The sequence below is a fragment of the Rousettus aegyptiacus genome, unplaced genomic scaffold (genome assembly GCF_014176215.1).
Source record: "Rousettus aegyptiacus isolate mRouAeg1 unplaced genomic scaffold, mRouAeg1.p scaffold_m13_p_1, whole genome shotgun sequence".
NCBI classification, from domain to species: domain Eukaryota; kingdom Metazoa; phylum Chordata; class Mammalia; order Chiroptera; family Pteropodidae; genus Rousettus; species Rousettus aegyptiacus.
The window spans coordinates 7791216-7816936 of record NW_023416284.1 but is presented as its reverse complement, the minus strand read 5'-3'; the positions used below and the strand labels follow the sequence as shown (position 1 = coordinate 7816936).

At 49.3% G+C, this 25721-nt stretch overlaps 1 protein-coding gene across 2 annotated transcripts in view; it reads right to left on the bottom strand.

The window, feature by feature from the left end:
• The window catches only part of KAZN (kazrin, periplakin interacting protein), a 911581-nt gene that overhangs the window by 883310 nt on the left and 2550 nt on the right, over positions 1-25721 (bottom strand). The window lies entirely within an intron of this gene.

The following is a 25721-nucleotide window of genomic DNA, read 5'->3' as shown; positions in this document are numbered from 1 at the left end:
GCTTCCTTTTGGTTGGTCTTTGCATGGTATATTCTTTTCTATCTTTTGACTGTAAATCTGCATCTTGTATTTAAGGCATACTTCTTATAAAAACAGTTCATCGAAATATCTGGTCTATTTACACATATAATTATTGACATTCCTGGATTTAAATCAACCATCTTCCTATTTGTTAAACTGTTTTATGTTGCTTATTCTATCTTTCCTTGCCTTCTTTTGATTAATCAAGTATTTATTATATTTATCCACCTATCTGCTTTTTAATCACACATTTTCACTCTTCTGTTAGTGGTTACCATAGAGATAAATGACACATGTCTTTGACGTATTAGAGTGGAATATAAATTATTACTTTAACCATTTTGTGGCCAATTTAAGACATTTATAACACTAAAACCTTTGATTTCACCTGCCTTTGTGTTATTGTGGTCGTGTTTTAATTCTACATGGATTTTAAACAACTGTATATTTTATAGGTCATAACGCTTACCCATTTCGAGGATACAATGACTCTTAGTAAATTTTACTGAGTGGTGCAACCATCACCATCGATCTGTCTTGGAGCGTTTGAACCCCCACCTCCCCCCGCCCCCCGCCCCCCAATGAAACCACCGTGCCCATTTACGGCATCAATCCTCATCCCCATTCCTGGCTCCAGGCAACCTCTAACCTACTTTCCATCTCTATAAAATTGCCTTTTCTGGGCATTCCATGAAAATGGAATCACAATGTATTGTCTCTCGCGTCTGGCTTCTTTCACGTAGCGTATTTTTGAAGTTTATCCGCGACACGGCATGTGTCGATAGTTTCTTCTTTTTTGTTGCTGAACAGTAGTCCATTGCAGGATATACTACACCCTGTGTAGTCATTCGTCAGCGACAGACATTTCTGCAGCTTCCATTTTTTGACTATTGTGAACAATGCTGCCATCCACATCTGCATGAAAGTCTTTGTGTAGACATTTGTTTTCATTCCTCGGGCAGATACCTGGAAGTGAAATTACGGGGTGGTATGATAGTTTCCTCTTTAACTTTTTGAGAAATTGCCGAACTGTTTTCTAAAGTGGCTGCATCACTTTCTGTTCGGACCAATGCGGAGATTCTCATTTCTCCATATCCTTACCGACGTTCGTTCCTCGTCTTATTTATCGGAGCCATTCCTGTGCATACAAAATGTTATCTCATTGTACTTTTAATTTACATTTCCCTAAGGACTCACAATATTGAATTTCTTTTCACATGCTTATTAGCCATTTGTATATCTTCTTCCTTATACCATACGGGCTTCTTTTTTAATTGAGTTGTTCGTCTTTGCATATATTTTTTCATAAAATCAGTATATATTCAGATTTACCCATAATTGCCCTTTGAGTTGCTCTTCATCCCTTCCAGCATGTCTGTTCTTTCTGGAATCATGATTCTTCTGCCTGAAAACTCTCATTTAGTATGTAGAAATACTACACGCTTTTAGTATGGTTTGCTGGCAACAAATGCTGTAGGATGTTTGTCGTAAAACACCTTTATTTCAGCATTGTGCTGTAAAGTTATTCCCTCTAGATATGGAATTCTAAGTAGCTATTATTGTCTGTGCTTTAAAAATCTGTTTCCATCGTCCCCGGCTTTCCCCATGCCTTCAGAGAAGTCAGCTGTTTGTCTTGCTGCCCATTCAAAGACTCTCACTTCCTCTTTGTCTTTGGCTTTTGTAAGTTTTACCTCAAGTAGTCTTATCTGTACTTCACGTCACTTGGGGTTTACAAGACTTCTCGGGTCTGTGAACTGATGTCCATCGGTTTTGGACAATTCTTGACCAGCAGCCCTTCAAATATTGCTTCTGCTCTAATGCCTGTCTCTTCTCATTTTTGAGAATTACACACACTAGATCTTTTCGTCGTGTTCTATATGCCTCTTACACATTTTCCCGCGTATTCCATCGGTTTTTCTCCTTATGCTTCAGTGGGTACATTACCTTCCAGGCCCCTAGTCTTTTTTCCTACCATGTCTAATCTGTTGTTAAACCCACATATTGAGTTAATTTCAGCTGAAGTACTCAGTTCTGGAATTGTCAGATGATTTTAGTAGATTCTAGTTCCCTGAAAAATATTCTATCTTTTATTTTATTAGGTATATTAATCAGTTATTTTAAAATTCATGACTATACAACGCAATATATATATGCCTTACTATTGAATTATACACCTGAAACTTACTAGATTTTGTTAACCGATGGCATAATAATAATAATAATAATAAAAAGTTCATGCCTAAATAACTTCAAGTCTTTGTCTTATTTGGGTTATTTGGTCCTGTTTCCTAATATGCCTGGATTTTTTTTCATTGAGTGTTGATATTGTGTATGAAAAAATATGAAGGTAACTTGAGGTTCTGGTGAATCACATCTTCCTTCAAAAAGGATTTGTTTCGCTTTGGGGCAAAATGGAGGCAAATCACCTGAACCCAGTTGAGGACTGAGGAGTTTAAAGCTGGGATTTTCCAAGGGCTGCTCTGCTTTATGATTACCCTAAGTCCTAAAGTACAGCCATTCCAGGACACCAACTGGAAGCTGAGTGTTTGCTGGGGACCCTCCTCTTTAGCAGACCTGGATGCCACTATTTGTGTCCCTGAACCTTCCAAAAATTCCGCCTGGTCTTCCGGACCTCTGACCATTGCTTTCTATCCAACTTCTTATCCCCTCAGCTCCATGGGGTTTCTGATTGTCAAGGGGGGAGACACAGAAGAATATTGGACTAACGTCATTGGGCTCCTCCTCTCTCCAGGACCCTGGTGTCCTGAGTCGTGGCTGCCTTGGTCGCTCTTCAGTGAGTTTGGTTTTTATGCTATTGGTGGTGATCATGGTGGTGCTGGTCATTTGTTTTTACTCATGGTTATTTTTTCTGGTTGTTTTCAGTGGGAACATTTGTCAGCAACAAGTTTCTTTTCCGTGACCAGAAAGAAAAATCTGAAATACAGTTATGCTTGTTCCAAAGTGCGATATGCTGCCAAAACCCCAGCACACGGAGCCCCCAGGAGACGATGCTTCCTGGGAAAGAATCCACCGATCCTATTTGCTTTGCTTAGGCACTTGCCAAACAATCACTATCCCTGACTTGACAAGTTTTGGAGCTGCTGGCGTGAGACCTGAGCAGAGAGGAAGCCCATCCACCCTAAACATGAGTCACTGCATGGGTGACCAGGCGCACCTGAGGACAATCGCTTTCCTGAGCCGGGCCCCATCCAACTCCAGCATACAGAAAATACTCAATAAACATTTGATGAAGGGAAAGAGGGCATTTGAAATTGTTTGTGAACAGGTTAGAAAAGAGCCCAGTCTTTCCTCTGTGGTAGTGGTTGACCATGCATTTCAGGCCTTTGGGGTATAAGTAAAATTCATATGAATCAGATACTTCAGATGAAGTCCATCTAAGAATCTTTGCGACAACTCATTCTGAAAACGGAACACTAATCATTCCCTGTTAAGAATTACAGATAACACGTTTTCAAGTCCAACCACATACAAGGCACAACATATGTTTTCCGGTTAACTTTTTAGGTCACTAACCCTCTCTTCAGCTGTCTAACTCATATATGGAGTTAATTTTAGTTCTAATATGTCTGAACTGCAAAGCTGTCATTGATTCCTTTTGATCGAGTGTATCTGACATGTACATCCTGTCAGAAAACTGGGTGAGGACGCTGGGGCTCTGATATTTACATCTTGGGCTTTCTTAATTCAGGGTGCAATACACATTTGTCTGGGGCTTATGGACCAGGACTGGTTCTCTCTGCAAGAAATTTAACAACCCCAAAGGCAAGGTTCTTAGACAAAGTCCTGCAAGTTCTCACGAGTGGGCTGGTAGCAGCACACAGCCACCATGAAGAGTTCAGGCTTTGTTTCCAGACTGCCTGGGTTTTCACCCCAGTTTCTATCCTTCCTGGCTCTGGCACTTTTCATCTATCTCTTGTACCCCCTTCAGCCTCACTTCCTGCTTCGGAAAATGAGAATTAAAATATTTCAGGTTGTTCGGAGGATTAAGTAACAGAATATATGTAAAATGATTAGCAAATGTAAGGACTAAGGACGATTAGTATACTAATTCAATTCCACTTGACCTCAAAGTCAAAACGTCCTTCGAACATTTGCTCAGGGTGGCACTGGGCTAGGCTTTGGGACAAGATTGATGAGTAAGACCCAGCTTCCACCTTCCAGGTGCTCTCCGACTCTGAGAAGACAGGTGGGTGAACACAACACAAGGAGACAGTCTTGCTCAAAGTCTGAACGCCCTGGGAGCCCAGTGGCGGGAGTGGCCCCTCCCCACACCTGGTCTTAGAAGACAGAAAGGATCTCGAAAGGAAAAAAAAAAAAAAAAGGGAAACTTAAAACCAAAGTCACCGTCACATAAATCTGCACGTCTGGACGGGTCAATGAGAGTCCGGCATGACTGGAGAGGAGGGTTTAGAGAGAGAAGGCATGTTCTCCTCCTGCTGCGGATGCAGGCAGATGGCCCCGGGAGTGTGCGCCTCCGGGTTCGCTCATCCCACACACAGAACTCGCATGGGCCCCGGCAAACGCGCAGGTGACACCGAACTCACGGGGAATGACTTGCCGCCAGCTCAGCTGCAGGCTTATTGTTCACTTTTCTGGGCAGCCCTTTCCGGGAGCTTCCTTCAGGAGCGAAGTCTAGAGGTGGTGCCCCCCCCCCCCACATACACGTGCTACTCGCAGGTAATAGCTGCACTTGCTCCTGTGGCTCCTGCAATAATACGTTGCTACTTTGTCTCTTCTCGTCTGCTCCAGGGAGCAATGCCTGCGCTATCAGAAAAGACTGGTGCAAAGAGAGGGGGTGAGTGTTTTTGGTAACTTTGTTTTCCTTCTTTTGACTACAGACTAGCTGCCTCTTGGCATCCAGTGCAACCTTGGCCTCCAGTGACCTTCTTTAAAAGTTCAATCATTCATGTATTCATTCATCCCCAATCAGAGGCCTTAGAGGCAGACAGACTTGGGGCAGAAGACCTCATCTGCCACCAACCAGGTATATGACTTTAGGAAAGTTATTTGACCTTTCTGAATGTCAGTCACTTCACTGGGTCCTAGCAGCGACCAAAGGAGCCTGCCACACGGCGAACGCTCAATGAATAATCAGCCATTATTCTGATCACTAAAAGGATCATTCAATGGACCATTCCCCGCCAGCTCCGGGAGGGCAGGGTCTGGGTTTTCTCTGTGCGTGGCTGTGCCCCCCACGCTGGAAGTGAGCCAGGCCCAAAGCAAGGCTTCAGCAAACATTGGCAAAATGAACGAGTGAGCACTTAGTGCATGCCAGACGCTGCCAGATTCGGTGGACATTTTTTTAATGGGGGGGGGTGGTATATGGGGTCCCCGGAGTGGAAAGAGGACATTGATGGCAAAACTGGCGAAATCTGAATAAAGCTTCAAGCTTACTTAATCGTAATATACCAGAGCCGGCTTCTTCGTTTGACAAACTACCCTGATCGTGTAGGATGACATTAGAGGAAAATAGGGTGCAAGCCGCAAGGGGACTCGGTGCCCTCTTTGCGACTTCCCTGTAAATCTAAAATTAGTCCAAAATAAGAAGTTTATTTTAAAAAAAAAGAAGAAGAAGAAACAGCATCTTTTCCCAACATCTTTTTTAAACTAAACTTTTCATTCTGGAATAATTTTATCAAAGGACCGCAAGGCTCCCCTGTCAGGATGGCGACAGTACTATCAGAATGAAAGGATTCAGGGGTTGGCATCACCCTTCCCGGGCATTGGAACCGTCCCGATGGGAAACGCCCTTCGACAGACGCACACGGCTGGCGATCACGAGCGCAGGCCCCGGAGCCGGGCGCCTGGGTCGGAACCCGACTCTCCCATTCACTAGCTGTGTTTCTGTCACCAGTAACTTGTCCTCTCTGGGCCTCCGTCTCCTCATGTGTAAAATGGGGACATAAACGGCGCCTATGTCATGGGGATACTATAAGAATTCGTTTGGCCCGTCAGTTTAAAGAGCGGGGAACTGTGTCTGGTACCTAAAAATGAAGAGAAGCGAGCTGAAAAGCTCACTCCTTCTTTCACAGATGAGTTGTTAACTATAACACGTGAGCTGTTTGCCTGAGATGTTCAGGTAAATATATGGACCAGTCAGAAAACGTAATCGTGAGACGTTTGCGTCCTGATTTTGGATTCTGGAAATAGCTCAGTCTAAGCCTAGCATAACAATTAACATTAATATGCCAGGGGCCAAATACGTACACACAGATGACACTCACTGGGGATTGTCTGTGCTTTCCATTATCCACGCCCTTCTTCTTCTCTCGTTAGTTTGGATAATGGAGAAGTCGAGGTGCTGTGCAGTGCACGACTGCTTCTGGTTTAAGCTTCCCTGAGACTTCAAGGCTAAACCTCAACCCAGCACCTTTCAAGACAGAGGCAGGCGTCTGTGTGTGCGCACACGTACACAGGCACACGCCCACCTAGCTGAAAAGCATTGGCAATTCCCAAAGAAGCAATTTGCTGCGGTCACACCCTGCCAGGTTTTCCTGCACCACGTAGCACGGCAATTAAAATGTGTCAAGGAAACTGCGCTGGTGTTTGGAGGGAGAATTACGAATTTATGTTTACAGCTTACAAACCCAATCATAACCATGTACTTGGACCATTACTGTCGTGTAATAAAAATATGGTGACTGCTTTTATTTTGTGGAAACTAGCATTTCCTTAGATGTTGCAATTCACCATTAATTGGCAACACTGAATGCTTCCAGCATGAACAGAGATGAATAGCCCTTTATTATTTAATCAGGAGGAAACCAAGGGCCCCGGCCGCGGATGATCTGACCGCAGGATTGTGCTGGAATCCTGCAGGGGCTGCCTCTTGCCTCATTCAAGCGTAACCAAATAAAAGAGGCTTTGCAGAGGGAACCGGCACTGGAGGAATAGAGCTGGGGACACATGAGGCCTCGCGGCAAGTCTGCGGGAGTTACCTTGGTTGGCCTGGAGGGTCGGTCCAGCGCCTCCTAGGGGCCGTCAGGATTTCCTCCTTCCACCCCATGACTGGGTGGCTGTCATGTACTAGACAGACCCCAGGAACACAGAGACAATTGACTAAAGTCCTTCCTTTCCTCTAGAATAGCAGTTCTGCCCAGTTCGTGAATCCTGGAGAGCTCAGGCCAAGTGGTATCACCGAGGTAAAGCCTTTCCAGACTCCAGGCTACGTCAGTGACCCCCGTGCTCTGCTCGTTTCACATGTAGCCCTTGAGTTCATCTGCCAATCAACAAGCTCCGCCCACGGAACTGAGATCTGCGAGAGCAGGGACTCTGTCTGCAGTTCCCCAACCCTCGCACAGTACCTGTCACACAGGAGGTGTTTAATGCAAGAGGGAGCAAGGAAGGGGAAGAAGGGAGAACCAGAAAATGGCCTCGCAGACCCCGCCGATTCTGCCAGCTATCACTACGATAACGCTGCGTAACGACCCTCCCTATCGTGACTTACAAGCAGCATTTCTTCCTTGGTCGCGGATCTGTCTGCATGCTGCCACCGTGGCTTGGCGTAGCTGCGGGCTGCAGGTTGGGTTCAGGTCTAACACCTGGAGGAGCGGCTTCCCAGGGCATGTTCTTGTCATGGCAGGTAGCAGAGACGGGAGAATCCAAGCTCCATCATTCCAGCACGTATAAAGCCTCCGCTTGAATGACATCCACTAACATGCCATCGGCCAAATCACACGGCCAAGCCCAACATCGGATGGTGGGGAGAGGAGGGAGGAGGTTCCCGTACTCGATCGGGAGGCACGGCGAAGTCACATGGCAACGAGTGCGCATAGATGATCCACAGGGGTGGAGTGAAGAAGCGGGAAAATAGAGGGTAAGGGTGAAGAATAAGACTCCGGGATGGAACTGCCCACGTTTACATTCCCACTTCTGCACACTAAGATTGTGACCTCGGGAAAGGGACTCAGTCGGCGCGTCGGCTTTGCCATCTATCGGACAAGACACGACAATAACACTGAACTCCGAGGGTTGCCACAAGGATCTGACGAAAACAGTCCGCGTGAAGCATTGAGCACAGAGTCCAGGCACGGGAAGCACTGAATAAACGTCATCCGTTAGTTCAATCCTCTGCGCATTGGACATTCTGCCTGAAAACACCAGATGCTTCCCAACCCCCGTCTCCTCCCTACGGCCAGGGCTCCCCAGTTCCCCCGGAAATCGGCCCACGTATTTTATCTCATTAACAAGATGTCTTTATGAACCACGAGTAGATTTTTAGCAGCGGCTCCGAGTGCCCCCTCTCAGACGTCAGGCACTGGAGCCCAGGGCTGACATTGATGCGCATGTCACCAAAGTCACTCTGCCCGTAAAGAAGGTGTCTCGGCGACGGATGGCACAGGCTCCGAGCTGCGGTGTGCCTGCCTGACGATCCGTCTCCTCCTCGGAAGGCAGAATGCAGCCGTGAAGAAGATTAAGGACTCAGGGTAGGAGTCGCCTTCACTCCTAAGCGGAGGCGCGGGGCGCGTCTGCGGCCTGAGCTTTCGGCTGGATAGGATCAAGAAAAGGAAGGTCGCGATAAAACACAGGCAGGTTCCTGTCGGGTGCCGCTCCTGGGTCCCCTTAACTAGAATTAACGAACACTAAAGCTGAGCCGACCTTGACCATCGGCCAGCCCTGACCGGTTTTACAACCCAGAGAGCTACTCTCAGGAGAAGTGTCTACAGGCACACAGCAATTTGGGGGGCAGGAAAAGGATTAGAATTTATCCCCCTAGTAGGGCTCTTTTTGCAAAATTATATGTCAAAGGGGGAATTAAGGAAAAGAAAGATTTCCTTAAATGGAGCCTTTTTTTTTTTTTTTTTTTTTGCTCTAAGGCATCTATTCATTCAAAAATTATTCACAATATTCTCTTACCTAGAAGGTCAACTGCCGCCCCCACCAAAAACAAAAAACAACAAAAAAAAAACATGCCCACATGTGCCCTTAACATTACTACAATGCAGACTGTTGCATGAATATTTTATTCAGGACAAGAATCGTTTTCCAATTTTTTATTATGTTAGTCACATGTAGTGCAGGCAATGGTACCCCGCGCACGGCGAGTCTCCAAACGCTCCTCCCAAACTCGTTTCCTCCTGATCTGCAGTTCAGAGAACTAATAACAAACGTGGCTCTAAGCCTCCATGTCATCAGAACGAAAGAGGAAGAGAAACGGTCCCCAGCTCATGGGCGTCGAAGGCGGTGACGTACAAGTGTCCAGTGTATGAGTCCTCGGGGTAAGCCGTGACGTGGCTGTGGCTGTCGTCATCATCATCCGCGACCCTAAGGGGACCCGGCGCAAGGAAGTAACACAACAGGGTCCCCAGCCGCGCTGCTCAGTGACCCAGGAACGTCCCCTCCGAAGAAGCTCAGATGCTGCAGGAAGGTAGAGCCACAGGCTGCTACTTTGTAGAACACGAATCTTAGCCCTGGTGGCCTGAGCAAAGGCCTCTCTGACCCCTCGGTGGGAACACGCCCTCTGGCTCCCACTGGTGTGCGCAGCTCGGCCGTGTGGTTGAGGATTTGAACTCTGAGCACGCCGGGCTGGTTCCCACCACGGTGTCTTTGTACTCGCTCTGCCCCTGCTGGATCCCTCCCCCTGGGTCTTCCTGTGACTGGCTCCCCATCGCTGCTCAGCTCTCAGCAGAAAGGATGACCCCTGCGGAGCAGTCTCTTCCGCCCCTGCACATCCAGTTTCTCCCAATCATCCTGTTTCATGTGTTGTGCAATCATCTCGGTATCTGGATATAAATTTATTTTTTTCCCCTTGGCTTCCCCGCTGAATTGAACTCCACAAGGACAGGACCTTCTGCATCCTACAACCACTGTATACAACATGCCTAGGAAAGTACCTGGCTCAAAGCAGACCCTCAGTCAAGAGCTGCTAAATGAAGCAGCGAAGTCTGGATTTGGCCATAAGGCCGTCTGATACAAAGACCAAGCTCTCCCCCCACCCCCACCCCTGGTTTTTTTCCAGCTGTTCCAATCCAGCCTTCTGATGTGGTGACCACCCCCTGTCCAGGTGACTGCCCAGGCCCCATTCTAGGTCTTCTCTGCAATAACCCATCATGCTCAGCTGTGTCTCATCCAGAAAGGTCTGAGACCCACCTCTAGGTCCCTGAGTGACCCTCTAATTCCTGGGGTTCTTGTCCAATGGTATTGGGACTAGAGTCATCCCAGGGGAGGTGGTCTGCTCTGCCCAATAGTCCATGAGCATGTACACCTTGACTCCTATCAACAAAACCCAAGACCACGGTATTGTTTGATCTTATCAGCTTCTGAGAGGGCTTAATGGACCAGAGGAATTGGGTCACCTAGAGAAGAAAGAGTCCAGCTTGAAGACACTGAAAATATGGCATGTCTTTACCAGCATAGCCGTCATGCTATGGAGGGTTTTTGTGGAAAATAAAGGAACATGGATTTTACTTTTAGCCACTTTAAAACAAATGTATACTTAAAACATATATTTTTGAAGGATTTTTTTTTATAACACAACAGTAATATTAACCTTTGAAAGGGAATGAAAAACTTAGATGATAAATGGTTCTTGTCTCCCTAACTATTCCCTTTGAAACCCCAACTTGGAAAAATAGCAAATGAGGAGGATGCTATTGCACCTGTCACCTCAATATTAAATATAATCTGTCACTCTAGCCAGCCCTTTGTCACCTTCAAATACTGATTTGTGCTCAGGAAAATTTACAGCCATTTATTTCAGTAATGCACACTGAAGTTCCCAGGAGACTTAACTCTTAAAACAAAGATAAATCTTCCGCTCTCATTTTCAGTGCCTGGTTATTTTTACTCATTAATAGCAAGGAGCTGTCAGCTTCTCTTTAATCGGTACCCAACATCACTTCCCATGTGTGCACGCCTTCAAGATCCAAAGGAGAACTGAAAATAGCAAAAATGCTGGGGAGATGCAGAAGGAAGTTATTGGGAGACCCAGAAACATGTCTGGGGGTTGTACGTTGCTTCGTTCTTCTCCTAAACAAGAGACTTCAGAGTGAAAAAGGAAAGGACCTTAGTGTCATGCAGGCAGCGATGCCTCCAAGGTAACAGCGAGCATCCCCCATGCTCCCGGCAAGGGCGTGCAGAGTTCCCTGATGGCCGCAGCCAGCACAGGGCAGAGGTCATACCTGGCCTGCCCACCTGTGCAGTAACAATACCGTAAGCTCGGGGCCATAGGGAAGGCACAGGTGCTGTCAGAGCCAGAGGGCCAGAGGTCCCCTAAGCCAATCTGGGGAGGAACTGGTAAAAATCTTCCTGGCAGAAATGACTTATCAATGGAGACCAAGCCTCGCAGTTTTAAGAATATAGAGATGCTGGGTCAGCAATAGACTCAATTGGAGATCGAGAGAGAACATTATCAAAATCCCATCACTGGCCTTTCCCCCGTCATGTGACGCCTGCCCCTCTGCCATCTCGGTCAATGGCCACTCCCTTCTACCGGCCACCAAGGAAAGACCGTTATGGTCAGCGGCACCTTCCTTCTTGTTCTCAGGCCCCAGTATCCAATCCATCCACGAGTCCTGTGAGCACTACTTTCCAAATATATCCTGAGTCCGGTCACAGCCCCGGTCACACTCATTTTTCCACACTGGACTCCCCGCCTGAGCCCTCCAGTCCTGCGGTCCCCTGTCGACGCTGCGGCCAGACGAGTCCTCGAACTTATACATCAGAAAAGCCCCTCCTCCTCTCGAAACCTTCTCACAGCTTCCATTTTACCCAGAAGAAGAGCCAGCTTCCCTCGACAGTCTGGAGGTCCCCAGGAACCTCCACGTCTCCCCCGTACCTCTCCACCCTCGCTTCCGACTGCTCCCTCCCTGTTCACGTCCCACCTCCGCTTTCCGCGAAGTCTCCCGACGACGTGTTCCCGTCTCATGGACTTCACGCCTGCCATCCCCTCTGCCTGGAGCACCTGCTCTCAGGTGCTCATGCCTCTTTCAAATCTGGGCGCAGAGCTCACCTCTGCACCGAGGGCTTCCCCCACGACAGCTGAACCCTAACTCCTGCGCTCCTCACCCCTCTTCCCTGCTTTATTGAGCTCTCACGGGTAAGAAAATTCCTCCAACAGAACCACGACAGATTTTCTTGCCAGATTAGACATTTTTTAAACCGCAGATAAGTATAAACCTAGAGCAGCCATGAAGAGAAATGAAGCAGTACTATGTGCAGTAACACGGGTGAACCTCAAAAACATGTGAAATGAAATAAGCCAGACACGAAGAACCACACATTGTACCATCCTATTGCTATGAAATGTCCAGAACATGTAAATCTGTGGGGACAGAAAGCAGATTCGTGGCTGCCTAACTAGGGCCGGGGGTGAATAGAGGAGTGTATATGGGATCTTTGTGAGCTGATGAAAATGCTCTACTATTGACTTTGGTGATGATTGCACAAACTTGTGAATGTACTAAAACCACTGAATTGTACAATTTAAAGGGGTGAATTATATGGTATAGGAATAAAATCTCAATAAAGTTTTTTTTAATAGAATATCATCCGGAATTTATAAACGATCACTTTGCAATATTTACTACAGATTTTTTCAATCGTAGAAAACATTACTGACGTCGAAGTCTCCTTCATGCCCTCTCCCCAGCTTAAATTGTGTTACATTAAGGAAACTTATTTTTAAAGTTTTTAATTGCAGTTTTAATACTAAGGACCTAAATCTTTTCAACCCCTCACTTTAAAATTCTAGTCCCCATTTGCATGGATTTGCTCTGAGGGGCCTTTTCCAGGTTCAGCCATCTTTGGATGACAAAGAATAGCAGAGAGCCTGCCTGCGGAGGGCTGGACGCAGATCTGGGCCCCAGGGAGCACATGGCGAAGTCAGCTCCTGCCACTGCAGGTGCTCTGGTCTCATTCCCCTGAGCTGTCCGCCCAGCTGGCCCGCCAGCCTCACTCGTTAGAGCGAAGTCCTTGAGCAACTACGATGTGCTAACCAACGTCCTAAGCACTGAACCAGAGAATAAATGGTACAGCTTTAAAAACACAACCGTGAGAAAAAAAAAAAAAAAAACATTCTAAGGCAGACCAGTTTCTGACCTGAGCTGGGAAGTCCTGGATCGTGGCCCTGCCGCTGACTCTAAGGATGGAGAACCAGCTCGGCCTCACAGGATGTCCTCCTGCCAGACCCCGGATGGCCCCGTCGGCCTCCAAGACTGTGATCGGCTAAGTCACGTCTCTTCAGGGTGACCGGCAACTGTGCATGTGATGCTATAAATCAGGGAGAGAAGGTCGCCCAGGCTGTGTCCAGCCATAATTCTCTTCCTTCCCTCTCAAGGTCAGACCACAGCGAAACTCAAAGCTCAGAGTGTCCACAGGACTCGGCCAGGAGATGCTGGGAGTAACCCCAAAAAGACACTTCCCGAGGAAGCCAGGTGCTGAGGGCTGCCATTCGAATAGAAACATGCCCCCAACAGATATTACCAAGGGATTTCCAATGGGAAACAGAACGAGCAGCTCCATCTCCCTCCATTGGTCCATTCATTCGTTCAAGAGCTGTCATGGCAGTGTCATGGTAGAGGCCAGGAGACAAATAAATGCAGGCTGGCTCTCGAGGGTCCCCAAATCTGATGCAAACATGTGCTTTCTTTATGTACAAAGACCTGGAATTTTCCCGGATGAATACAAGAGGAGGGAAGATGGCAATCCATAAGGAAGAGACACAACCAAGCTTTGGAGCCATGGATTGCTCCTAAAACATAATAGAAAAGTCAGAGAAAGCCAGGAGCCTGGACCCCAAGGGTGCGCTTCTAAACCCCTCCTCTCCTACTTCGTCTTCAACACTAGATTTGGATCCAAGTAACTTATTGCACCAGTATGTGCGCCAGATCTTGCAGAGTACACCATGGGGATAAGAGAAGTGGGGGGAAAATCCAGCCCCTGGTCTCAAATGTCTCATGACATTTAATCAGAGACGCCAACAAAGCTGTAAATGACTGTGGTGTGGGACAGAAGCATAGGGAGGTGGTTACAAAGTGCGGTGGAAGACAACATAATATGGTCTCCAGATTTCTAGATTTCACAGAGCAGGAAGATACGGAAGAACTTGAAGGAGTGTTTATGGATTCGAACAGGAGTCTGCAAGCTACGGCCCACAGTCCAATCTGGCCCACTGCCTCTCTTTACAGATAAAGTTTTATTAGAACACAGCCACACTCATTCATTTGCATATTGTCAATGGCTGCTTTCACTACACAACAGCAAAGTTAAGTAATTGTAAGACGCCATCTGTCCAGCACAGCCTAAAATACTGACTATCAGATCTTTATAGGAAAAGTTTGCTAGTCCCCTGCATTAGAAGATTCAATACTGAAGATATCTCTTGTCCTCAAATTGGCCATGAATCAATAAAATCTCAACTAAGTTACATCAGATTTCATTGTGAATGTTGACAACCTGATTATATAAGTTGTATTATGAAAATTTTAAGGGCCAAGAATAACCAAGGTGATCTAACTTTGAGGAATCTTTTCCAATATTATTCATCTCTGGATGACAAAGGCCCCGAAGAATAACCGAAATGGTGCGTATAGAGGACCTGGCCTGGGTCTGTGAGCAGCGAGCCTGCAGGCGAGTTGGCTTCGAGCATTCCCGACGCGCTATTCACATTCTTCTGAGCTGTGCATTTGACCTGCCTGCCTGGTTAGCTCGCTAGAGTCCACGCAAGACTAGAGGACTCACAAAAGTTCAGCAAAGCTCACGTGCCACAGTAACTAAGATGGTGCGGCACGTCAACAAGGATAGATAAATGGATCGAGAGAATGGAACGGAGAGTGTGCAAAACACACCGATACATGTCGACACTTGACTCATGACAAAGCGAGCGCTGCGGAGCATGCGGCAAAGAAGGATGTTTTCAGTGAACAGTGCTGAGCTAATAGGATATTCACATTGCCAAAGAGGAGTCCTGACTCGTAACTCATACTATAAGCAAAAGTCAGTTTCAGGTATATTTTAGATGCAAATATAAAAACCTCATGGTAAGCAAAGATTTCTTAAACAGGACACAAAAAGCACTATCAAGGAAAAGATTAATACCGTGGATCATGTTAACGTTAGAAATTTCTGCTCGCCAAGAGAGTCCATTAAGAGGGTAACAAGGCAAGCCGCACGGTGGGAGAACATAATCTGTGACCCGAAGGCTGCGATCCATATTATAAATCAACGTCTACAATTCGAAAGAAAAACACAACCCAATAAAGAAATGGAAAAAAGCCCTGAGCAAACCACCAACAAAAGAAGATGTCCAAGTGGCCAATAAAAAGAGGTGTCGGCCCTCGTTTGTCATCGGAGAGATGCGAATGGAGACGGCCATGATCTACGACCCCGGACCCACCGGAATGGCTAAAGCAAAGATGACAGACAGCGTCAAACGCTGGCAACATGACGTGGAGAGACCGGAACACTCACGTACTTTTGGTGAGAGCGTGAACCGATACAGCCACTGCGGAAGATCATCGGCGTCTAAAGCTACACACGGGCACACCCGGTTCTGCTCCTAGAGAGACGTGCGTGTCTTCGACACCAAGAGACTTGTACGAGAAAGCATGGAGGCGCCGCTCAAAGTGGTCAAGAACTGAGACAACCCAAGGGACATAGTAAACACGTAAGACAGCCATACAGCAGATTATTATTAGAGATGAGAAAGAGCCGACTATTGCTTCCCACAGTGACGTGGATGACTCCCGCGACAGGCTGAGAAAAAGCGGCCAGGCAGGAAGGAGAGCGTACGCGGCGATGCAATTCTTAAGAAGTTTTAAAACGGGCAAAACTGTACTACCACGGAAGAAGTGAGGACAGAGGCGCCCTTTGGGAGAATGTGGGGAGGTGACTCGAAGGAGGCATGAGGACGGTCTCCCCATGTCGATAATGCCAGACTTTGTGAGTGGCGCGGTGGTCACACAGGTGTGTTCGCTTCGTGGAAATCCACTGAGCTGCACCGCAGATTCGCACGAGTTTCATGTACTTCAGTTTCTAAAGCGTCATTGTCCCCCACGTGGACAAAGTTTGTGAATTATTTACTTAGCTAAGTAAGATAAAAGCCCACCGCCTCATCTCAATTTCATTCCAAAAGGGAAAGAACATCTGAATACCAAAAAGCTTCTGAAGAAAAATGTCAGAATAAAGAAATCCATCACACTGAGTAAATTTTTCTTTATGAAAGCTTTAAATGAGGCTTTAAATACCCTCCGTATACCTGCAACTCCCAAATTTTCATCTCTGGCCAAGTCCTGGCTCCCAAACTTGGCCAGCTACACTTCTTCCAGCTGCATTTCTACCACCTCCACTTGAATGTCTGATACCCCTGGTCCATCACATGCAGCTCTGGGGGACTCTCCATCCAGGCATCCCACTCTCCCATCAGGACAGGTGAGCTCCTGATGAAAGCTTAGCTGCAAAGACCCTCACCTCCACAAATCTTCATCTGGTCTGCAGGATACAAGCCCCAAATGCAGGCAGACGGGGCTGGGAGCCCTGCTGGTGAAGCCTCAGAGACCCTGCTGCGCAGGTCTTGTTACTGAGGTCCCCTCCCCAAATCCCCGGCTCCGTCCTGCTGCCAGTCTCTTTACCTCTCCTTTAATTCTCTGAAATCTCCCCAGTGGCTTCTGAATTTTCCTTTTCCATCCAGAATTAGTTTATGCAGCTAACAGCCACAGAATCCTAATCGAAGCGATGAATAAGCTCTGATGTGTACCACAGACCACGTGCAGAAGGCATTCAGAGAAAAGAGAGGTGGAGGTGGAGGGGAGACCAGGGGAGACCAGGTTCAGGCCCGCCCCACCCCCCTCCTCCGCCTCCTCCCAGTGCGGAAAGAGGCACATCAAGGCACGCAACTCGGAGCCCCGAGTCCTCTCCTGAATGTCTCCCTTCACCTAGAATGGCCACCAAATCACGGACAGTCCCACCAGCGGTATATACAGAGGAGGGCAGGGATTGGGGAGGCAAGCTCAATGTCGGGGCTGGAGGCTGGATGAGGAAGAGGAGGGAGTCAAAGGACATCTCGTGGAGAGGACGGGAACCCTACAGGCCACCAGGGGCCACACTGTGATTTTCATGCGACCGTGCTGGGGCGGCCGGGCTCTCTGAGAGCTCCCCTCCGACGCCAGCTGAGGTCGGCGACAGTGGTCTCTGAGCTCCTCCAAGCACGTGGTCCTCTACCACGTCCCGTGTGCTTGAGTGTGACCCTCAGAGCTCCTGCCTCTGGGAGAGGCGAGCACCGTTTCGCATAGAAAGCTGGGATCCGGAGACATTTAAAACAACAACGATGGGGGGAACCGACTTGCCCAAAGTCACACCATCGATAGTGGGGCACGGCTTGAACTCGTGCCTGACACTGGATCCTTGCCTGTGACTTCTGTGCTCTGTGCAATCGGCTCGAAGGGACTTCTGGGGTGTTAGCCCCGACCTCAGGTGGACAACCGTCGTCGTCAGTCATGCCTTCCCCTTTGGCTGAGGGGCGTCAGGCCGTGCGACGTTTCTGAGGACACAGTTTCCTACGCAAAATGCTTCTGCCTAGGCCTCTGGGTGATCGATGTCATGAGATGGGCTTTACGATTTTCGGAGTCGCAGCATTAGGATCGCTCTCGGGAAAAGTGAGGCTCTCTTCAGCACCCAAGAGCAGGAGCTCCGACACTCTGGGTCAGCCAGGAAGGACTACGACCTCGTCCGCGTATGGAAAAGCCCCCAGACACTGCCCCGCTGAAAGGGGGCGATCCAAAAGTCCCCTTTGTGGGGAGCACCACGGCCCTACCTGATCAGCCTTCCCAACTCGCGGGGCTGAGGCTGACGATCCCCATCTGGGGGGAAATCGGGGCTCCATGCACCTCGATGTTTGAAATTAGTTTTCTAATACCGGCCCAGGAATCGGGGGCTCGAGCTGCCTCCGTCTCCATCCGACGTCCACTTCCACCCCCGCCGGCCCCGCGCTCTCTGTATTCTCAGGTTTTAGCTCACGCTGCATCTCTCAGTGAGGCCAACAGAAGCATTCCCCACCCCTCATAAATGCTTAATTACTCCCAGTCCATTTTCAAGACGGGCTTTAATCATAAGCAGCCAAGAAAGACATTTTGTCTTGCACAAGCCCAAGTGCTGAATATTGATTTGTGATTCTCCGAAGAAAATGTGGGCGTGGGACAGGTGGGCCCTACAGCAGGTGCAAACCCACTTAGGCAAGGGAAAGCCTGAGTGTGACAGAGCAGATCCGGGCAGGTTCTTCCTTAGTCGTGACCTTTCCACCCCCGAAGGCCAGGCTCGCCACCCCCACCACCACCAGCGAGAGAGAGAGGGAGGTCTGTGCCTCCCTCGTCCTCCTGCCCCTGGAAGAAGCGTGCAGCCCTTTGTAGCGTTACCGACATTGTTGCCGTCATGTATCCCAGGAGGCGGAGAGACCCAGGGAGTCACTGACCGAAATTACCCCAGCGCTGCCCAGAAGGCAGCCTCCCTCGCAGACACACACTTTGTCACGGTTGTGGAAGAACCAGTGAGATTAGCTGGTGCGTGGACCGATCCCACGACTCAAGACAGGTCTTAGGCTCCTCAGTCACGTGTGTTTGCATGAGACACTAACAGCCAAGGCCCATCCAGCTGCCCGTCTTCCTTCTGCAGAGAGACCCACCGTGCCGAGTCGGGAGAGTTCACGTGTCCACAGGTCCTGGGAACCGGAGGTGCCGTCTCCACCCACTTCGCAAACGGCGGCGGCCCAACCGGCGGCCTCGGCCGCTCTCTGTGCGGGCTTTGAAACCACCCGTGTACTTTACATTCTCCTCCGGCCCCCAGAAGCCCTTAGCAGCCCCGTCATTACGCTCTCTGGGGCGAGCGCAGGCCCCGCACCCACAGATTTCTGTAAACACCAACTTCTGCCGCTCGGCACCCTGGCACAGGCCTGTCTCACCCCTTGAGAAGTGTATGACTCTTGAAAGTTGAGCTCAGGACTCACAATTCCTTAGTCCAGCAAGGGACAAGAAAACAGCCTGCTTCTTGTGTTACCGAGGGCTCATTTACCAGCGACCAGCTCTTTGCCGAGGCACGACGTGAGGGCTCCACCGCCGGCCTCCTGGCCTTGGCATGGCTCCAAGGTCCTATTCCCAAGTGCCAGTGGCCACAAAGGGACTTTTGTTTAAATCAGGGACAACTGGGTTGGTAGCTCCTGACAAACTGGATGTCTAGTACCCAAGGGAATGAGCCATTGTAGCTTTCTTCACCAACAAGTCGTCAAAGCCAAAGAGGCCAACACGAGTCTCCAGCACCGGGCTTTGTGCAAGGAGCTGGGTGCTCCTGTGACCTCTCTCATCACCCTCAGAGGCAACGGGCTGGTCCTCCACACTAGAGCAGACAGGCAGCCTTTCGAGGCCACGAGACGTCACGTGGCTGGGGTCTGTATTTCACTGGCAGGGAAGCCTTCTGAATTACCCACGTGACAGGCTCCCCTGATGGACCTAAAAATAAACTACACCATCACGGAAAACCAAGTCCAGAAATTCTGTTTCAAGCAGAAAAATTGGCCAGCTGCTAAAATGTGGCTGGACCTTTCCTGAACCTAAATTACTCAACGTCTGCAGGCCAGCCGAGAGCAAACGCTCTCTGCCTGGGCCTCTGTTTCTTCTGCTTCTACTACTGCTAATCTGTACTATTGTAAAGTGATGTACGGGTATCGCTTTCTGCAGACGCCAGTGAATCTCCCAGAGAACCGGCTCCTAGAGAATCCAGCTTGAGTACCAGAATTGCCGTCTAATTAAAAAAAAAAAAAGTTACAGCTGAAGTTACGCCCAACCTCACCCAGAAACTTCTCATGGGGAGACTGAGCTCTTGCCAGAATCCACGCTCAAGACTGCCAAGCTAATGCGGCCTCGTGTTTCCCGGAACACATTTTGAAATTGGGTGAGGACAGCGCAAGTTTGATTTGCTGGTGGAAGGGCTTCTGAACAAGGAGAGAGCATCAGTGGCTCGAGGGACCGGACAGGAGGGCGTGGACCTGAGGGCAGCAGGGACACAGGTGGTGCCAGCCGGGGTCATTCCAGTAACCCCCTCACACTCATTCACACACTCAGAAGTCTCTGTCCTAAATGCTGGCGCCCCTTCTGCCATGTCTGGGCCTGGAGCCCAGGGCAGGGGTCTCCTCTGCCAGCCCCCACTGAACGTAGGTCCCAGACTCCAGCCTGCCTTGCCCTGGCACAACTCCCACTTAATCTCAGTATCTCATCGTGGAGAGACATAGCCACAGGCCCCCTGTGCTGGTGGGGCAAATGCCAAGCACATTTCCAGCCTGCAGCGGCTGCACATTAAGCCCGCGGGGGGTTCCCTGGGGTCCCAGAAAGTTCAGCTCACGGTGGAGATAACCTCTCACGAGGGGAATTTCAGCTGCAAAAACACTTCCTATGGAGGTTCCGGTCGCTCACGGAGGACAGAGCCATGAATTCCCGAGAGTTAGGGACAAAACTGCCCGCGCAGGCTCTGTCTTCCCTCCACGTTAACCGAGTTAACGGAGCCAGGAGGCCGCACGCTACCTAAGGGTGCAGGCTGCATCGCTCTGCAGTGGTCTCGGGGCAAGCTGGTGAGCCTTACCTCCCGGGGCCACGAGAAATACAACATGACCTCTTGGTCAGTTTGTCCGACCGTCCCCAGGATTGCAGATCCTCACCAGGAGAGACTCTCCGGGAAGGCCGTCCACTGTCTCCCACGGGTGGGACAGCTGTGGCTGCAGAAGGAGCAAGCTTTGTAATAACGCTCGGTTCCAGCCTGCCCCGCTCTGGGTCTGGCGATGCCCGGCTGGCTCAGAGCGAGTTCCCAAAGTACTCGGTCCAGGCCCTGGGCAAAGGGGAGAACGAGGAACAGGCTTGAGGTCGGTTACCAGCTGTCAGAACGGAAAATGCTGAGGGCCCAGAGGGAGCACAAGCCAGGATCCGTCTTACATATGCGAAAGCAATGGGCCAAAGCAACTCGAAGACTGGGGGGAGGAAGTCCAGCCACTCCAGACAGCAGTGTCCTGTTGGCCTGAGCTAAGCCCAGCCTGTGCCCCACAGGGTTTTGGAAGTGTCCCTCCGTGGCACAAGTCAGAGCTTTTCCCCACACGATCTACCTCCAGCCCTTCGAGAAGCAGCCCCCTGCCGTGGCTTGTGCCTCTCTCTCCAGCCTTGGCCTCTTTGGCGTATTTCTTTTTCAGGGACTGTGGTAGCCTGAAAAATGCCACAGAACATTAGGAAATATAATGAGCATCTTTATAATACGAAGCTGGGCTCTTCTCCTCTTGGAGAGTAAGATCTGGCCATGTCAGCAAGCCCTGGAGCATCCTGAGCAGTAGCGTCCAGCTCACCTGACCCGTCTGGCCCCCGTTCCAAACCAAATATTCACTTCTTCCACGGTCTTTTCAACTACTGCCTCCAGGAGCAGATGCTCCACATTTTATTGGATAACATTTGAATCTTATTTATTCAGCTGCCCCTTATTAAGGCTGACTATCTAATTTATCATGCAAATGAGGATGGGTTGAGAATGAATGCAGGAGTTAATCATTAATTATACCAGGAAGAGAAACATGAACTAGGTCTGTCCCAGGTAAACTGGGTCCAACGAGGACCTTCTTTACACGCTTTGTTATTGCTAGATGGAAATTCTCATCGATCTGGTGATTTCTGGCTTTTGGTATCAGAGAAGGAACAAATGTTGAGCGTGGAGGGTTTTTTTGAACCATAATGATTAGCCAAGGGGAAAAAAATAGCAACATTTTACTGGTCCAAAAGACATGATTACAAGAAATGCTTGAATTCCTGGTGTTACCAGCTTCGTCTCCCTAAACAAGATAGAACAGATGTGCTAACAAGAAATGGCATTAATGACGGTGCTGTGAAATGGATGTCTGTGTCCCCCGACCCCCAAATTCCTGTACTGGAACCCTAAGCCCAAGGGGATGGTGTTTGGAGGTGGAGCCTCTGGGAGGTGATGAGGTGGGCAGGGTGGGGCCCTCATGAATGGGATTAGTGCCTTTATCAGAGGAAACGAGAGAACTTGCTCCTCTCGCTTTCTGTCACGTGAGGACACGATGAGAAGACGGGGGGCTCTCACCAGACCCTGGGTCTCCCGGCACCCCAATCTGAGCCACCTCAGTCTCCAGAACCATGAGAGCTAAATGACTTTTTTCGTTTAAGCCACCCAGTGGTACTCTGTTACAGCGACCTGAACTTAACTCGGACAGACAGCAAATGTTTATATATAACACAAAACACTGTGATGGACGCTTTACTCATATTAACTCACTGTCAGACTCACCACAAGCCCATGAAGTAGCTGAACTATTGTCCTCATTTGATAGATGAGGAAACTGGCACAGAGAGGTTAAGTCCTTGCCTAAGATCACACAGCTGGTGAGCAGCAGAATGGGACTTGAACCCCAGCAGTTGAGCTCTTAAGTCCATACTGATAACCACATGCCCCTGACACTGACAAGTAGGTCTCTGCACAAATAAGTCAATGAGAGACCAGCTACTGCTTCCGACGTGATGACCTACAGGAAAACGGTGCTAGTCGCAAGCCAGCTCCTGCACACACTGCTGGTGCCAGTGCTTTAATCCCTATTGCTTTTTCCTCAAAACAAGTACCATTGGGAACTTCTGAGATCAAAGTTTGGTCCAGGGATGTTGCCAACAGTTCCTGTATCCTAAGGAGATGACCAGGATGCTGAAAAAAACCTACAATGGGCCTGCGGGTGGGAGACTGGGCAGGGAGGAGGCGTGGCCAGTGCCCGCTACTTTGTCCACTACGCACAAGTAGACCTCAGTCTCTTTAAGAGCCTGGAGATCAGAGCAATCCATTTGAGCAGCCCAAGGGACTACTGGAATAAATTGTTTTCTCCACCGCCCTTGATCCCGCAAGCTAACTTGAGGACTACGAAGAATTAGTCTTGAGAAAGAGAAAGAACGTCGCCGCATTGTGCTTTGCCAGATCCCACTAACACCTTTTTATCGTGCTCACTGACAGCCATCCTGCCAAAGGACGAAGGATTTGGTTTAAAACAAACCCATCAGCGTCTTACTGATGAAAACTGCAATGTCACCAGCACCGTATGAGGTCTGGAGGGCTCGCAGAGGCCCGAGGTGGGAGCTCCCGGCCTGGGGAAGTCCGGAGTCTGACGAGGAAGGCATCGAGGAAGAGGAACCCCAACACGACGCATTCCAGATGGTGTGACGACACAGAAGACACAGGTCCGTCCGCCTCTGAGACACAGACTCCTGAGGATGCTCTTGTCTTCGAGATCTCTGGTTCCTGCAGATTCCACATTCGCTCAGCAAACTTTTGTTGGCTGGCACAGATGTTCACGAACATGTCTGGAGGTGAATTACTGGGGCAGCTGGGACGTTTGACGGATTCTGGACAGAGGAACAGGAATGGAGACTCTGGATCCAGATGGCTTGAATTTGAATCCTGGCTCAACCACTAATTAGGTAAGAGAGATATTTTCCTCGAGGAGCCTCCGTTTTCTCACCTATAAAATGGGGATGATTCTGTTTGCCTTACGAGCATGTGACAAGGAAGAAATGAGGTAACGTGTCAGCACTGAGCATAATAACTGTCCCAGAATAAGCTCCCAAAAAGTGTTAGCTATGATAAGGCTCAGTTGCCAGTGGTCGCAACAATTCTTGGCGTAGACATCCAAAACCCTCTCCCATCGGAGAAATAGGTCTGAGATGGCTGCCTCCTGGGAGCCTAAGTGGAAACCTTAAAGGTGCAGTCCTGTTCCCCCACACGGAAAGACAGGACACGGTCCTTTCCTCTTTGCACATCTTCGTCCATTAAATTTTGCAAAATTTTGCAAAATCACGGCAGATGCCATAAATACTAGTTTTCTTCTCTCTTGGTTATCAATATGGCAAGTGGCTTCCAAATACATACAGGCTATATATATTCAGATGGATCCCTGTATTGTTCAAAAGGCAGGAAAGGGGGTTCAGCTGGCAGCCCCCAGAAGGAACAAGGTAATAAAGTCCAAAGAGGACCAGACCCTGCCCCCAGGGATCCATCTGACTTACAAGCCAGACAGACAGACTCATCCGTTTGAGTTTCTACATGGCAAGGAGCTGGGAACCGGTCCGTAAAACTGACGATGCGAATGGGGACCCTCGTGGAGGCTTCTGAGCTGCAGCCCAGGAGAGGGCAAAGCAGCAGGAGGCCGGCTGCTCCCGGCTCGTCACCTCGCTGTCTTCTCCTCACTTCTACCCTCCCCGCTGAGCTGGGCCTGGATTCATGCGGTGTCAGCAAGGCGTGTTAGACAGAACGACCTCAATCATTCCGGCCAAGCAAAGTAACCCTGCAGAAGTGCTCGCTACCAAATGGGACCGGCTGGAAACCAACTAGAATGACATGGGGGCAGCTTAGCAAGTCAGAGCAAGAAATGAAGTCCCCAGGAGCCCTGGCCTGCAAGCTAGGGTCCCCCAGCCCACAGACTGTCAGGCCGAGGGGTGAGCTGAGAACCTTCAGCAGAGACATAAGCAAACACCAGGTCGGAGGAGCACCCCAGTCAAACATTATGGGGGCCAAGAAGGAGATGGGCAAGGGAGTTAGTCAGCTATATAGACACTGACGTTATACCAGCTTGAGTCTACGTTGCCCTCTGAGCTCCTCCCAACATCCTCATGTAGCATCAAGGGTGCCAGCAAGGACACGAGTCAGAGCCAGATTCTCCAGCTTGAGCCTTTTTAGATTGTCCCACACAAAGTCTGTCTTTGCCCATTCTGTGCTATGTCCATTGCTCTGGGGTAGGGATCAGCACCCCTTTTTCTGCAAAGGGTGAGACAGTAAACATTTTCAGCTTTGCAGGCCACGTGGTCTTGGTCACAGCTACTCACCGTTATGCACAAAAGTAGCCACAGACAAAATGTATGTGAATGGATGTGACTGTATACCAATAAAACTTTATTTACAAAGGCAAGTGGTGGGCCAGATTTGGCAGCAGGGCTGGAATCTGCAGCCCTAGTCTGGGGATTCAGGGCTTATCAAGTTCACACAACCAACAAACAGCTAAATTGAGGCCAAATCAGAAAGAACTCTCTACTCTTCCCGTGGCCTCACCCAGGCCAAATTACCCCCTTGCTGCCAGGGGTCTACTCCTGCCGCAACACCCCCCCCAGGTCCTATGTGCCCTTTTATGCTTGTCCTCCACTAGCACCCCACTAAGCATGTTCCATCTCCCAGGAATCAACTTCTCCCGAGACATGAAATTCTTACAGATACGAAGGATTAACCCAAGGCATCACTGGGAACCACAGGCTTTAGGGGTTCGAGGTGCAGGCCTGGAGGCCCGCCCAGGGCTCACCCTCCCCTGTCGCTACCTCTCAGCTGCATGAACGTGGGCATGCAGGCAGCCCCTGCGCATTGCCCTCGCCTGTGGGAAATTCAGCGAGATGGTTCCTGTGAAACCTACAGAAAGGGTTGCTCAGAAAATGGAATCGTCAAAAAGTCACATCCCATATAATTCTCTCTGGCCCAATATGTTTACACCAACTAGACTGTCATCTCCTGGAGGAAGGACCGGCCTGGCTATCGATTCTGTGGTTCCTGGCACCACGCAGAGAGGCCAGGGAGGGGGTGCGCAGTGCCACAGGGGACGGCTGCCTCCCACGCAGAGACAGACGTGAGTAACACAGCTCTAAGCCCCCGGAGTCACGGACTCGTTTTCACTTGCGTTTAAGATC